Genomic DNA, 15,903 nt, shown 5'->3' with positions numbered 1-15,903 from the left:
TTATTATCATATTAAGTTGGTCTATAAAAGAATACTATTACCCATCTTGGCCTACTATAGAAGACACATTCAGCTTCTTGAACAGTTTCACCAATGTCACCTATGAACTCTCCTCAACGTCAAAAGGCAGGACAAAGCTTATCAAGAAGGTCTTGGAATGTAGTTGGCTCATCAGCATTGAGGGTAACAAGCAACACAGACTCGCTGGGTGGGATGTTTAGAATGAATCGGCGCTAATCAATTAATCAACTGTATTTATTGAGGGCTTACTATGTGCAGAGCACTGTACTAAGCACTCGGGAGAATACAGTACAACAGAATTACAGCACATCAGAATTAGCAGACATGCTCCCTGCCCACAGAGGGAGAGAAAGATATTAATATGAATAAATACATAACTTATCACATGGGAGGACACCCAAACAACTACTGTGAGGGATGAATACATTATTTAAAGGGAAGTCTGGTTGCAAAAAATGTGAGCTAGCAGTGGGCTGTTGGGAGACTACTGAGGTAGATAGGCCAGTCTGGTGAGCAGACATCTAGAGAGGGGTTTCCTCTCCTTGCTCAAAGCTTTGCGGAGTTTGGGATAGCAAGAAACAGTGACAGGCAACCACATCAGCACGGAAATATCTTTACATGCATATAAGGCAGAAGGGAATGTCAGCCATGCCCCCTCCCCCAAACACACACAGGATCCCGATGTTGGGCAGGGATTGTCTCTATCTGTTGCCGACTTCTAATAATAATGATAGTATTTGTTACGCATTTACTCTGTGCGAAGCACTGTTCTAAGCGCTGGGGGGGGATACAAGGTGATCTGGTTGTCCCACGTGGGGCTCCCAGTCTTAATCCCCATTTTACAGATGAGGTAACTGAGGCACAGAGAAGTGAAGTGATTTGCTCAAAGTCACACAGCTGACAAGTGGTGGAGTCGGGATTAGAACCCACGACCTCTGACTCCCAAGCCCGGGCTCTTTCCACTGAGTCGTGCTGCTTCTCTACATTCCAAGTGCTTAGTACAGTGCTCCGCACACAGTAAGCACTCAATAAATACGATTGAATGAATCTCACCTTCAGTACCATCATCTCTGAAAATAAAGTCTTCCTATGGAAGTGAGGCAATGTCAGAAACCACTTGCAACAGTGCCTCTCTAATGTGGCTGAAGTGCATGGCACGACTACATTGTCAGAATTGGTTGTCATGAATCTTTGATGGTAAAAAGTCAATTGCGGAGGTATGAATCTCTTCTTCCGCCCCCTCAACAAAACATCTGGCAATTTCCATCTGCCCCCTTAATAATTGTGGACTAACTATAAATTATAAGTTATTTATTTATATGAATGTCTGTCTCTCCCTACAGACTGTACGCTCATTGTGGGCAGAGAACAAGTCTACCAACTCTGATGTATTACACTCTCCCAAGTGCTTAGTACAGTTTTCTGAACACAATAAGTGCTCAATGAATACCACTAACAGATTGATTTGTTAAGCACTTACTATGTGCAAAGCACTGCACTAAGCCTTGATAATCAGATCCCACACGGGGCTCACTGCCTAAGTAAGAGGGAGAACAGGTACTGAATTCCTATTCTGTTGATGAAGGAACTGAGGCTCAAAGAAATGAAATGACTTCCCCAAGGTCACACAGCAGGATGTGGCAGATCCGAAATTAGAACTCAGGTCCTCTGACTCCCAAGCCCAGGTGTGTTTTTTCCACTAGGCCACGCTGCTTCTCCCCACTTTTCCCAGAATGAAGAATATACCTTTTTTATCTTGCAGTGATAAGTTTGGAACTTTCAGACAAGCTCTAACTCATGCTAGATGGAAGAGAGAGATCTATTTTGCAAGTCCTGCAGCAAAGGAGATTTAGGAGATGAATCAGTAAGTTAATCAATGTACTTACTGAGCACTTACTATGCAGAGAGTCCTATCCTAAGTGCTTGGGAGAGGACATTATAACAAAAATAGCAGACATGTTCCCTGGCCATAAAGAGTTTACAGTTCATTCATTCAATCATATTTATTGAGCACTTACTGTCTGCAAAGCACTGTACTAAGCACTTGGGAGAGTTCACTAAAACAACAGACACATTCCTGCCCACAGTGACTTCAGTCTAGAGGGGGAAACAGACACTAATATAAATAGATGAATGAATAAATAAATTACAGTACAGAGGGGGAGCCAGACAATAATATGATTAAGCAATTCATAATATGTAATTTAAAGATAGGTACATATACACATATGTACAGATCCCACAACATCACTCAGTCACCCATTTAAGTATTAAACAAGTTTCACTGTTGGAAATTCCTTGTATGGCAGCCAGTTGTGGAACTCAAAGCTCTTCAGTCATGGCTGACTGTGGGCCTCTCTCAACACCATCTCCAAATAACAGGGTATTGCTAGTGGAGTGGGGAAATGGAAGGTTGCTCCTGTTGTCCATGCAACTTTCCGCTACTGTCAGCCACCTGTCTTGTTGCCCAAGCCGGGTCAGAGAGGACCTGGGAATGAATGGTGATGGCCCAGGGTGCTGACCTCCCAATGCAATTGTTCCCCAGACCCTAGCTTTCCTGGCCTTCCCTAAGGCAGTTCTACTCCCTGAATGCTGCTTAAATCTTTCACCGATTCTAATCACAATGCAGACCAGCCTGTCAGTAAACGTGGAGGGCTGGAAACAGAGAGAAAGATAAATACCAGGGATTCATACTTGATTGGGAAAGTGTACCAACTGTAAAAATGAGATAAAGATTAGGGAATGAGGAAATGAACACTTGCTTTTTACAAGGTTATCTTTAACCTTGTAGAACAGTGAGGAATGACAAAATCAGCCTTCCTGTGGCATAAGAGAAGTAGGGGTGGGCCGGGCAAACTTTCCTGCTATCTGATGGCCATCAACTGTTGCTTCTTACAAACTTTGTTTCTTCCAATGCATTCGTTCAGGTCACAAAGGACAGGGGGGGCAGGAGGGGAGAGAGAGAGAGAGAGGGAAAGAACGAGAGTTGGGGGGGTGGGAGGGGAAGTGCCCTCATAGCTCAGGGGAAGACCCCTTGGGTGAAACAAAACAGGCCTTATATCCTTCATCGCCCCTTGCCCCTGGACAGTTTTGGCGAGGCTTTCGCCAGTGGCCATAAAAGCAAGCCAGTCCCCTCATTTATAGTGGCAGTAGGGGTTGCGGTTGCATTTATAATAATAACAAGGATGGTATTTGTAAAGCACTTACTATGTGTCAAGCACTGTTCTAAGCACTGGGCAGATAGAAGCTAGTCAGGCTGGACACAGTCCCCAGTCCCTGTCCCACATGGGGCTCACAGTCTTCATCCCCATTTTACAGATGAGGGAACTGAGGTCCAGAGAAGTGAAGTGACTTGCCCGAAGTCCTTCAAGTGGCGGATCTGGGATTAGAACCCATGACCTTCTGACTCTCAGGCCTGTGCTCTATCCAGTAGGCCACCTTGTCCTGGCACGCAGACCACACTGTGAGCACCTGCAATAGCTCACCCAATCCTGTCATCCCGACTTTCAGTAGATAAGAATTGCTTGTTTTTGTGATGAAATTTTTAAAACAGTGATGAAAAAAAACCAAAACTAAACTAAACAAAAAAACCTAGAACAACTACTCAGGCTTGCTGACTCTTTACCAATTTGGTCAGGCTGTTAGGGTTACATAGCTCCTTGGGATAGTGCAGAGGGGTGGTAATAGTTTGGAGACAGAAACAGCTAAATTTCCACTCATAGTGGCCCATTACTATCTCCAAACCAGCTGCAGATCCATTCGGCACCCCCCTTTTAAGGTGCTGCTCTTGAGCAGCTGAATCTGTCTGCAGATGACTCAGGGACAGTTAAGAGCCGCCACGGGCAGAAAGAAGCACGGTCACTTCCAATAATCAATTACCAACTGACTCACTCCTCAGGCCATGCTTTGCCCATCTCTGATCTACAAAGGTTGTGGAAAAAGTGAAGCTCTCACAGAAACCTGTCACTCCTGTTCTCTTTAAAGAATGCACAGGATGTACCTCACGGAAACGTCTCAGGCCCACCAGATCAGCTTTCATACTGTATTACTATTTAGATATCAGAATGATCACTGTGACAATATAAATGGCACTGTGTGTAAATTCTCTACTGCTTAAACATCATCCATTATTAACAACCTGTATTCCTTTTCTAATAAAAAATTAACTCCTCTTCAGAGGAGTTCAGAGATGACCAGTGTTGTCACTTCTAAATGGGAAGTGTATTCATTCAATAGTATTTATTGAGTGCTTACTATGTGCAGAGCACTGTACTAAGCGCTTGGAATGTACAAATTGGCAACAGAGACAGTCCCTGCTCTTTGACGGGCTTACAGTCTAATTGGGGGAGACAGGCAGACAAGAACAGTGTGCATAAATAGAGTCAAGGGGAAGAACATCTCATAAAAACAATGGCAAATAAATAGAATCAGGGTGATGTACATCTCATTAAACAAAATAAATAGAGTGATGAAGATATATAGTTGAGCGGATGAGTACAGTGCTGAGGGGGTGGGATGGGAGAGGGGGAGGAGGAGAGGGAAAGGGGGGAGAAGAGGGTTTAGCTATGGAGAGGTGAAGGGGGGGTAGAGGGAGCAGAGGGAAAAAGGGGGGAGCTCAGTCTGGGAAGGCCTCTTGGAGGAGGTGAGCTTTAAGTAGGGATTTGAAGAGGGGAAGAGAATTAGATTGACGGAGGTGAGGAGGGAGGGCATTACAGGACCGCGGAAGGACGTGGCCCAGGGGTCGACGGTGGGATAGGCGAGACCGAGGGACGGTGAAGAGGTGGGCGGCAGAGGAGTGGAGCATGCGGGGTGGGCAGTAGAAAGAGAGAAGGGAGGAGAGGTAGGAAGGGGCAAGGTGATGGAGAGCCTTGAAGCCTAGAGTGAGGAGTTTTTGAGTGGAGGTTGATAGGCAACCACTGGAGGTGTTTAAGAAGGGGAGTGACATGCCCAGAACGTTTTTGCAGGAAGATGAGCCGGTCAGCGGAGTGAAGAATAGACTGGAGTGGGGCGAGAGAGGAGAAAGGGAGATCAGAGAGAAGGCTGACACAGTAGTCTAGCCGGGATATAACGAGAGCCTGTAGCAGTAAGGTAGCCGTTTGGGTGGAGAGGAAAGGGCGGATCTTGGCGATATTGTAAAGGTGAGACCAGCAGGTCTTGGTAATGGATCGGATGTGTGGGGTGAACGAGAGAGACGAGTCAAAGATGACTCGTGTATGCATTTAAAATGACTGAAGACTCTCCTAGAATAGGACCCAGAAACTAACTTCCATCATTAACTAGTGGCAGGAGCAAGATAGTCAAGTGTTCTAGCTGTTTAAGCAAAGCGGAATAACTTACGTGTACAGTTCAAGAGCTCTACATCTTAAGAAGGTTAACATATTCATCCCATTCCTGGGATACAGATCAATCACCCATATTTACATGTGAAGAAGAGAAATTGATTTAGAGTTAAATGGTCAATTCACAGACAACTTGGATTCAAACTCGGTCCTTGAGTGGCAACACATTATTTCGTCCAACCATGAAAATCACCCCCTAAATCAGAGTCTAAAATAAAAATCGAACAACGAACCTATGAGGATTTGAGTGCCTACCATGTGCAAAGCTTAGTAATAAGTTCTTGGAAGAGGATCATACAAATTAGTATACATGGTTCCTGCACTAGAGGAGATTACAATCCAGGGGAGGTAGGTGGTGGGGAGAGACAAACACTTAAACAGGAGAAAATCATAGAGTAGATAGGGATATGTGCACAAGAGCTTTGGGGGTGGGGGAGGTTGTGAGTACTTAAGTGGTATGGAAGGGCTGAAAGTGACAGTTGGGAAATAGATGGTGGGGTTAAGTGGGAAGGTCTTCTGGAAGAAATACAATTTCAGGGGGGCTTTGAAGATGGAGAGAGCTGTGGTTTGTGGAATAAGAAGGAGGAGGCAGTTCCAGGCAGGAGAGAAGAAAATGAGGCAGACTGAGTTGAGAGGAAGCATAAATGAAAGAAGAGAGTGAATGAGTGAGTGGGGAGGGGAGAGAGAAGAGTGCTGATTGGATGCCTTAAAATCAATGGTCAGGAGTTTCTGCTTGATGTGGAATTGGCAGGCAACCAACCATTGGAGGCCTCTGAGGAGCGTGAAGACAGAGGCAGGAAGACAGTTGAGAAAAATGATCTGGGCAGCAGAATTAAGTATGGACTGGTGAGACAGGAGGCAGAGAGATCAACAAGGAGGTTGAAACAGTAGACAAACTGGGTGTGGCAGTGAAAAGTCCATTCAAAAGCCAGGAAAAGTCAAACCCCTTTCTATGCAGGTTGGGATCAGTTGCAATGCTTTGTTTGTCTACAGTATTGCGCTTGTTCCGGCCTGTTGAGGTTGCTGGGGATTGTGGTCGAAAGATGTTAAAATGTGGCAGATAGCAGAAGAAGTTAATTCTGCAGTTAAATGCTCTAGAGAGCCAGACCAGTAGCTGATGCTCTGGTTCCTTGTAGGTTGAGTCCCCTTTGTATGGAATTGATTCTCAAATTTTGTATTTCCTTAAGTTGTTTAAGCAGCATGCCCTAGTGGAAAGAGCATGGACCTGAAAGTCACAGGATGTGGGTTCTAATCCCGGCTCCGCTGCTTGTCTACTGTGAGACCTTGGACAAGTCATTTAACTTTTTGGCCTCAATATCCTCATCTGTAAAATGGACTTTAAATCCTACTCTCTTCTACTTAGACTGTGAGACCCCAAGTGGGACAAGGGAATGTGTACAACCAGTGAGTGCTTGGTAAATAGTAAGCTATTAACAAGTACCATAATTATTATTAGTAGTAACAGCAACCCAAGGATGCTTTCACAACAGAGTTGGAATATGCTTGGAAAACAATTGATATTCCTAACATGTCCTTATCTGATGTAAATTGTACTTCTTTTGAGGGGAAGGCCATATCTTGCACTGCTTGAAACAAATTATGAGGCCCTGTGGATAATGTTATGGTTTCAATAAAAAAATAATATGAAGAAATCCACTATCTACCACTAATAAGCTAAGTCATTTTGCTTCTCAAGTTCCACTGTCACCTCTGGTTTGTTTTGATACATAAAACTCAAGTCAACCCAACCACTCTGGGGCATTAGCTTTTAGGCTAGATCTGCAATCCAGGCATAGAAAACTGTGGGGTTTTGCATGGTTTTTGTTTGGGTTAGTGTAAAGTTGTGTACACCAGTCATAATGACTGCTGGTATGTGTCAATATCAACACTGCATTTTGTTTTTTGTTTGGGTTAGTGTTAAACTGTGTATAGTAGTCATAATCGCTGTTGACATTTGTCAATATCAACAGTGCATTTTGTTTTTTATTTAGGTTAATGTAAAGTTATGTATGCTAGTCATAATGACTGTTGACATATGTCAATATCAATACTACATTAGCTCCCACACTACACTGCACTTTGGGAGAAATTCTCTGGGTCAGGTTTCCACTCCTTTCAACCTATATGTTGAGAGGTATAGAATCTTGCCAACTCCATAGGGCCATCAATTGGCTGCGTCAGGTCACCAGCCTGGGTCACTCATTGAGTGACTGAGAACCAGCTCCAGACAATGGTTTCCCATATTTCATTGGAACTTGGGAAGAAGTGGCTTTCTGGAGCCAGCTCAGCTCTCCCCGGGTGTCCTCCAAATGATGGAAGATAGAACAGATATCTAATTCTAACACAAATAGAAAGGCTGCCCAGTAGCTGATTTGCTCTCATTTGCCAAGGATCTATCCCCTCAAAACAGTTGTATGCTGTTTCAGCCAGTCATCATGCTCCCCTTGAAAAGTGGTGGAATTTGCGTAGCCATGTTGGAAGGCTGCTTCTGGCAATCGAATACAGCTCCCATCATCTAAGGCTGCATCTTGATCCTTTAAAGCAAGAAGATGCTTATTGCAGCAGACAGACACATGGAGTTTAGGTCAGGTCTGAGGCTCCATAGTACTATCTGCATAAAATGCAAGAGCTGAACATAGTGGGCTTCATAGATGTGAGGTCTAAGTCTCCTCGTGTGATTACAATTTTCATTAGGTGGATGACTTGGATATTATTTTGAATATAAAGACTACTGAACTTGGGCTCACTCAAAACTGTAATTTGAACTACACTATTAGATGAAGAGAAAACTGGGACTTTGGTGCCAAGAAATTACCTCTTTGGTCAAGAAAAAAAACATCTGTGGCTATAAGTAATGCTACCGTGTTATCTAGGCCACACTTCTTAAAGATTAGGTTCATAAGCAAAGTTCTAACCAGGCAGGACCTTCTGGCTGCACTGGTTTGTACTGAGTTTAACTGTTAGATCAATCAATGGTATTTTAGAGCTTACTGTTCTGGTAAGCACAGCCATGTGCCAAAACCACGATCCCTGTTGTGGGTATTATAATAATAATAATAATAATAATGATGTTGGTATTTAAGCGCTTACTATGTGCAGAGCACTGTTCTAAGCGCCGGGGTAGATACAGGGTAATCAGGTTGTCCCACGTGAGGCTCACAGTCTTCATCCCCATTTTACAGATGAGGTAACTGAGGCACAGAGAAGTCAAGTGACTTGCCACTGAGGCACAGAGAAGTCAAGTGACTTGCCTAAGGTCACACAGCTAAGTGGCAGAGCCGAAATTCGAACCCATGACCTCTGACTCCGAAGCCCGTGCTCTTTCCACTGAGCCACGCTGCTTCTCTATAGCAGGGCAGCAGATGTCAATCATGTAGGTATAGCAAGAACAAGGATGTAGTGGTTAGTAACATCAGTATATTGGGGTGCAGTGACCAAATGAATAATTGAATATGTATCTATGTTAATGCTGAAGGCAGAAGGCAAGGGCACAGGCCTGGGAGTCAGAGGATATGGGTTCTAATCCAGACTCCGCCACTTGTCTGCTATGCAACCTTGGGCAAGTTACTTAACTTTTGTGGCTCAGTTACCTCATCTGTAAAATGAGGATTATGTTTGTGAGACCCATGTGGGACAGGGAGTGTGTCCAACCTGATTACCTTGTATCTACCCCAGCGTTTAAAACAGTGCTTGGCACATAGTAAGCACTTAACAAAAACCATTATCATTATTACTATTATATAACAAGAAACTGGCTATTGGATGGAGAAAAAGGAGTGGCTCCTCAAAATGTTGTGGAGGTAGAACGGACAGTATCTGATAACAGGCTGAATAAGGGGGAGTTGAAAGAGAAGGATCATGGGCTTGATAGCCTGGGAGATGGTTGTGTTGCCAACTGTGATGGGACAGTGAGGTGGGGAATAGGATTAATAGATGAGGAGTTCAGTTTTGGGCACACTGAGCATGAGGTGTCAGCAGAACATCTGTGTAAAGAGGTCCTGAAGGCAAGAGGAAGTGTGACATTACAGAGAAGTAGAAGGGTCAGGGCTAGTAAGGTATATTTAGGAGTCATATGCATAGAGGTGATAGTTGAAATCATGAGAGTGGAAGAGATCCCCAAGGGAGTGTCAACTGAGAAGAGAAGGGGACCCAGAACAGAGTCTTGAGGGACCATTCACAGTTTGGGGTTGGGAGGCAGTCAGTCAATCACATTTATTGAGCACTTGCCGTGCGCAGCGCTCTGTACTAAATGCTTGGGAGTATAGTACACTATAACAATAAAACAGACACATTCCCTGTCCACACCGAGCTTACAGTCTAGAGGGGGAGACAGACAAAATAAATAAATAAAATTACAAATAAGTACATAAGTGCTGTGGGGCTGGGAGGGGGGAATGAATAAAGGGAGCAAGTCATGGCCACACAGAAGGGGGCAGAAGAAAAGGTAAGAGAGTTAGTCAGGGAAGGACTCTTGGAGGAGATGTGCCTTCAATAAAGCCCTGAAGGTGGGGAGAGTTGTCTGTTGGATATGAAGAGGGAGAACGTTCTAGGTCAGAGGCAGGATGTGGGTGAGAGGCTGGCAGTGAGATAGGTGAGAATGAGGTACAGTGAAATGGTTAGCATTAGAGGAGCGAAGTGTGCAGGCTGGGTTGTAGTAAGAGAATAGTGAGGTGAGGTATTTATTTTATTTATTTTTTATTTTTGTATTTGTTAAGCGCTTACTATGTGCCGAGCACTGTTCTAAGCGCTGGGGTAGACACAGGGGAATCAGGTTGTCCCACGTGGGGCTCACAGTCTTAATCCCCATTTTACAGATGAGGTAACTGAGGCACCGAGAAGTTAAGTGATTTGCCCAAAGTCACACAGCTGACAAGTGGCCGAGCCGGGATTCGAACCCATGACCTCTGACTCCAAAGCCCGTGCTCTTTCCACTGAGCCACGCTGCTTCTCTGGGGTAGGAAGGGGCAAGGTGATTAAGTGCTGAGTCAGCGAAAGAAAGACTGGCTAGAGATCTAAAAGGAGAACCAGGAGAGGACTGTGTCAGATAAACCAAAGGTTACATCATATTTTGAGAAGGAAGTGGTCTAAAGCATTTAAGGAATCAAATGGTCAAGGAGGATTAGGACGGGAGCCATTTCATTGTCAAGTAGGAGGTCACTGGAGACCTTGGAGAGTGCGGTCTCACAGGAGCGAAGGATGTAGAACCAGATTATAGAGAATCTTTAAGGGATTTAGAAGAGCGGAAATGGAGAAAGCAGTTTGCAATCCATTCAAGGAGTTTGTACAGGAATGGGAAGAGGGAGATGGAGCGATAACTGGATGGTGTAATGAGGTCCAGAGAAAGTTCTTGTGAGACTACACTAGACTTGAGTGGGTTTGAAGGGCAAGGAGCTATCAGAGAGTGAGCAGTTGAAGATAGCGATCATGGAATTAAGAAGTCTGAGCAGCAGGTGCTTTTAGGCGGTGAGAAGGCATATTGGCTGGGGACAGAGGTGGAGGGGGTAGTTTATGAACGCAGGTGGGAGATCTCTTAAGAGATGCTTGAGAAGGATGAGAGAGTGGATGTGAGAATGGGAGGGAACTGGAGCAGTGAGTGGGAGATTTGAGGGAAGCTAAGACCTGAGGTTTTGAATTTTTGTCAATAATGTAGTTGGCATGGTCGTCAGGGGAGAGAAAGGGGAGACTGAGGGTTTCAAGATGGAGATAAAGTTTAGGACTGTATCAATCTTTCTGAACCCTCCAGATCTTGTCTGTTTTTAAGAATATACCATGCTAAACTAGGAAATGATATGCTGGGAAGTTTCTATAGCAACAGCCTCTTTTACTGGTACTGCCAGCTGTTGATGAATTTGTGTTTCTCCCATCTCCACCATCAGCCTGTCATCCCCTCCAGGGCAAGGATCAACTCTTCTCCTGCCTCTGCCTCTCTTTCCAGCACCCAGGACAGGGTATCGCACAAAGTGGACCTAACAAAAGGAAGAACTGAACTGAGGAAGACCCTCTCACCATAAACCTCATTGACTTTAGGAGGAGTCAAAACTTTGTTTCCTTGGTTTTGGTTCTATTGTCTCACAATTAAAAGGTCAGACAGGCAAAGACACTTGACTGTTGGGAGAATCTTCCATAAAGTGGAGCAAAAAGAGTTAGCACATGCAATCCTGCCTTTTGAACTCCCCAAACAGGTCATGTTTAATGAGAAGCTCTAATAACTGGCTTCCCAGAAATAGGACAACAGTTTCTGGGAGTGGCATCTTCACTCACTAGATGCTTATCATAACTGAGAATCTTAATATAGGGATTTGACTTTCCTATCTAGGAAAACGAGCCTCTTCAGATCAGTACCTGAGGTCTGTGGAGCAAGTTTTGTGTGTTAACCTTCCATTATTTGCTTTTCTAGGCAATACTGACAATGCAAAAATGTGTCATTTATTGTTATCCTCTTAGCAAAGCCTAGCTGAAAGAGGCCTCTCAAACTGCATATGAAAAGGATTTTTTTTGGGTGGGGGGGGCACGGAGAGGACAACTGAGCATGTGCAAGAATTAGTAAACACTACAGTCAAATTTTTTTGAGGCCAAACTTAGGTTATTTTCTTTGGGAATGAAATTGAAATTACTCAGTGAGTGACTGGTGGGGATCATTTAAGCAGAGTCAGTGTCCCAATCAGGTATCCAACCCAATTACCTTGAATCTATCCCAGTGCTTAGAACAGTGCTTGGCACATAGTTAGTGCTTAACAAATACCTTTACTATTATTATTATTATTTTATATTTCTTTTTAGAACAAGTGAGCATTATTAGCAGGAAATCTTTGGTGAAAATATACAGAACAAGATGGGATAAAGCATCCTCATGCATATTAACGAACAAATGCTTGAGTGACCACTTAGTACATGACACTGTATTTTAGACTGCACGCCACTCCTTCTGGACAGGGAACACTTCACTTCATTATTTTGTACTTTCTAAACTCCTAGTGCAGTGCACCCAGGGAGCACTTGGTAAATGCAATTAAGCCTACCATTACTATGATTAGTTCTACTACTACAGTTCAGCTTAGAAATGAATCTGTTTAGCTTGGCTTTAGTGTTAGGCTTTGACACACCATAAAAACAGGCATGCCAAAACTCATTCTTGGGGATGGGCTGTCAATACAAGTACACATCTGTATGTGGACCACACTTGAAAAGAACTGGATTTTGCTAACGAACTTATAACAATACTTAATACCTATATATAGTATAGAGTTCTAAACATGAAGGATCACTACGACCATTTGTTTTTGGAAATGATGCAACTGATGGTGAAATCTTACCTTAAGACATTCAGTTCATGTCTCCCCATGCCTCAAGAACCTCCAATGGCTGCCCATCCACTTCGCATCAAACTCCTCACTAATCTCCTACTACAGCCCAGCCCATACGCTTTGCTCCTCTAGCACCCACTTACTCACTGTGCCCCAATCCCCTCTATGTCACCACTGACCCCTTTCCCACGTCCTCCCCCTAGCCTGGAACTCCCTCCCCCTCCATATATGCCAGACCGCCACTTTCCACCTTCAAAGCATTACTAAGGTCACATCTCATATACCAACTTATTATCTCCTCCAAGAGGCCTTCCTCAATTAAGCTCTCATCCCCAGCTCGCTCTCCCTTCTGCGTCATCTATGCACTTCAATCTGTGACCTTTGGACACTTGATATACACCCCAACCCCACAGCACTTATGTACCTATCTTTAAATGATATATAATAAATTAGACTGTGAGCCAGTTGTGGGGCAGGGATTGTCTCTATCTGTTGCTGAACTGCACATTCCAAGCGCTTAGTACAGTGCTCTGCACACAGTAAGCGCTCAATAAATATGATTGAATATTATAAATTACTTCTTTATTCATATTAATCTCCTCTAGACTTATGCTTGTATGGGCAGGGAATGAGTCTGCTAATTCTGTTGTATTCTCTCAAGTGCTGAGTTTGGTGCTTTGCACGTAGCGCTCCATAAATATGATCAATTGATTGATTAATGATCATAGTATCTGTTAAGCACTTATTATATGCCGAGCATCGTACTAAGTGCTGGGTCAGATACAAGATAAATTAGGTTCCCTATGGATGTGTAGATGAGTGAGTGCTTAAACAGTAGGGCAGGCATGTTATGTACAAAAAATACTAGGGGGCCCAAGATGGGGGTGGGGGGTGGGGGGAGAGACACGTCACGGACTGACAGCCAATTTGCATAAGAGGCATCTAGTTGGCTTACAAACTTGTCTGGATGTCCTATCATTTCTACCCATCCCGAGGTAAAGGGGCTGAATTCAAAGGTCACCCATGGCCTCCTTCTTGCCAAATCCAATGGCTCCTACTCTATCCTAATCCTCCTCGACTGCTCAGCTGCCTTTGACACTGTCGACCATCCCCTCCTCCTCCTCCATACTTTATCTCACCTTGGCTTCACGGACTCCGTCCTCTCCTGGTTCTCCTCTTATGTTTCTGGCCACTCATTCTCGGTCTCCTTCGCAGGGTCCTCCTCCCCCTCCCATCCCCTAACTGTAGGGTTCCTCAAGGGTCAGTTCTTGGCCCTCTTCTGTTCTCCATCTATATTCACTCCCTTTGTGAACTCATTCTCTCCAACGGCTTCAATTATCATCTCTACCCAGATGACACCCAAATCTACATCTCCTTCCCTGTTCTTTCCTCCTCCCTTCAGGCTCATATCTCCTCCTGCCTCCAGAACGTCTCCACCTGGATGTCTGTCCGCCACCTAAAACTCAACATGTCCAAAACTACGCTCGTTATCTTCCCTCCCAAACCCTGTCCCCTTCTGACTTCCCTGTCACTGTGGACAGCACGATCATCCTCCCCGTCTCACAAGCCCGCAACCTTGGTGTCATCCTTGACTCAGCTCTCTCATTCACCCCACACATCCAATCCGTCACCAACGCTTGCTGGTCTCACCTTTACAATATTGCCAAGATCCACCCTTTCCTCCCATCCAAACAGCTCTCATGCTGGTACAAGCTCTCATAATATCCCGGCTGGATTATTGTGTCAGCCTTCTCTCTGATCTCCCTTCCTCCTGTCTCTCCCCACTCCAGTCTATTCTTCATTCCACTGCCTGGATCATCTTCTTGCAGAAACGCTCTGGGCATGTCACTCCCCTCCTTAAAAACCTCCAGTGGTTGCCTATCAACCTCCGCATGAAACAAAAACTCCTCACTCTTGGCTTCAAGGCTCTCCATCACCTTGCCCCCTCCTACCCCACCTCCCTTCTCTCTTTCTACTGCCCACCCTGCACGCTCCGGTCCTCTGCCATTCACCTCCTCAATGTCCCCTGCTCACGCCTATCCCGCTGTCGACCTCTGGCCCACGTCCTACTGCTGTCCTCGAATGACCTTCCTCCTCACCTCCGTGAAACTAACTCTCTTCCCGTCTTCAAAGCCCTACTGAGATCTCACCTCCTCCAAGAGGCCTTCCCAGACTGAGCTACCCCCTTTTCCCTCTGCTCCCCCTCTGCTCCCTCTCCCTTCCCCCCTTCACCTCCCCTCAGCTAAGCTCCCTTTCCCCCTGCTCCTCCCCCCTCCCTTCCCTTCCCCTCAGCACTGTACTCATTTGTATACATTTTTTATTACCCTATTTATTTTGTCAATGAGGTGACATCCCTTTGATTCTATTTATCGTGATAATGTTGTCTTGTTTTTGTTTCATTCTGTTTTGCTCTGCCATCTGTCTCCCCCAATTAGACTGTGAGCCCGTCATTGGGCAGGGATTGTCTCTATCTGTTGCGGAATTGTACATTCCAAGTGCTTAGTACAGTGCTCTGCACATAGTAAGCGCTCAATAAATACTACTGACTGAATGAATCTGATTAGCTTGTATCCAGACCAGTTCTTAGAACAGTACCCAGCATGTAGTAAGTGCTTAATAAATACCATTTTAAAAAAAAGTAGGTGGGAGAGAGCTGATTGAGTGACTTAAAGCCAATGGTCAAGAGCTTCTGAGGTGTAGAGAGGAGTGGTTGATCACTGGAGATTTTCAAGGAGTGGACAGATATGTGCAGAATGACACTGTAGGAAAATGATCTGAGTAGTAAAATCTAATAAGGATTGGAGAGGGGAGAAACTGGAGGTGAGGAAACCTGTGAGGAGGCTGATGCAATGGTCAAACCGGGACATAAATGGTTGGACCTGGGAGTGGCCATTTGGATGACTAGGAAGGGACACTTCCTGGAAATGTTGGGCAGGAAAAACAAACAGGATTTAATGACAGTGTGGGAGTTGAAACAGAGGGTGGAGTCAGGGTTGCAGGCTTCAGAGATGGGACGGGTAAATGGTACTATCAACTGTGGAAAAGTTAAGTGGAGGAGAGTTCTTAGCCGGGGGGGGGGGGGGGCGGTTGGGGGTGGGGAGGATATAAAAAGTTCTATTTTAGACATTTTCAGCTTGAGGCTCCTCCACTTTTTTTTTAAATGGTATTTGTTAATCGCTTATTATGTGCCAGGCACTGTACTAATTGCTGGGATAGAACAAAGATAATGAGGTTGGACA

At 44.7% G+C, this 15,903-nt stretch overlaps 1 protein-coding gene and 1 non-coding gene across 7 annotated transcripts in view; one reads left to right on the top strand and one right to left on the bottom strand.

Annotated features, from left to right (window-relative positions):
• Nucleotides 1-15,903, bottom strand: part of GRAMD2B (GRAM domain containing 2B) — an 89,915-nt gene that overhangs the window by 34,053 nt on the left and 39,959 nt on the right. The gene's annotated exons all lie outside the window — the stretch shown is intronic.
• On the top strand, nt 6,307-6,379 carry MIR92D (microRNA mir-92d). The gene has a single exon (NR_037199.1). It is a non-coding gene; the product is annotated as a microRNA mir-92d (primary transcript).

The sequence above is a fragment of the Ornithorhynchus anatinus genome, chromosome X5, assembly GCF_004115215.2.
Source record: "Ornithorhynchus anatinus isolate Pmale09 chromosome X5, mOrnAna1.pri.v4, whole genome shotgun sequence".
Classification (NCBI taxonomy): Eukaryota; Metazoa; Chordata; class Mammalia; order Monotremata; family Ornithorhynchidae; genus Ornithorhynchus; species Ornithorhynchus anatinus.
The sequence above is the reverse complement of the archived record's forward strand: the minus strand, read 5'-3'. Positions and strand labels throughout refer to the sequence as shown.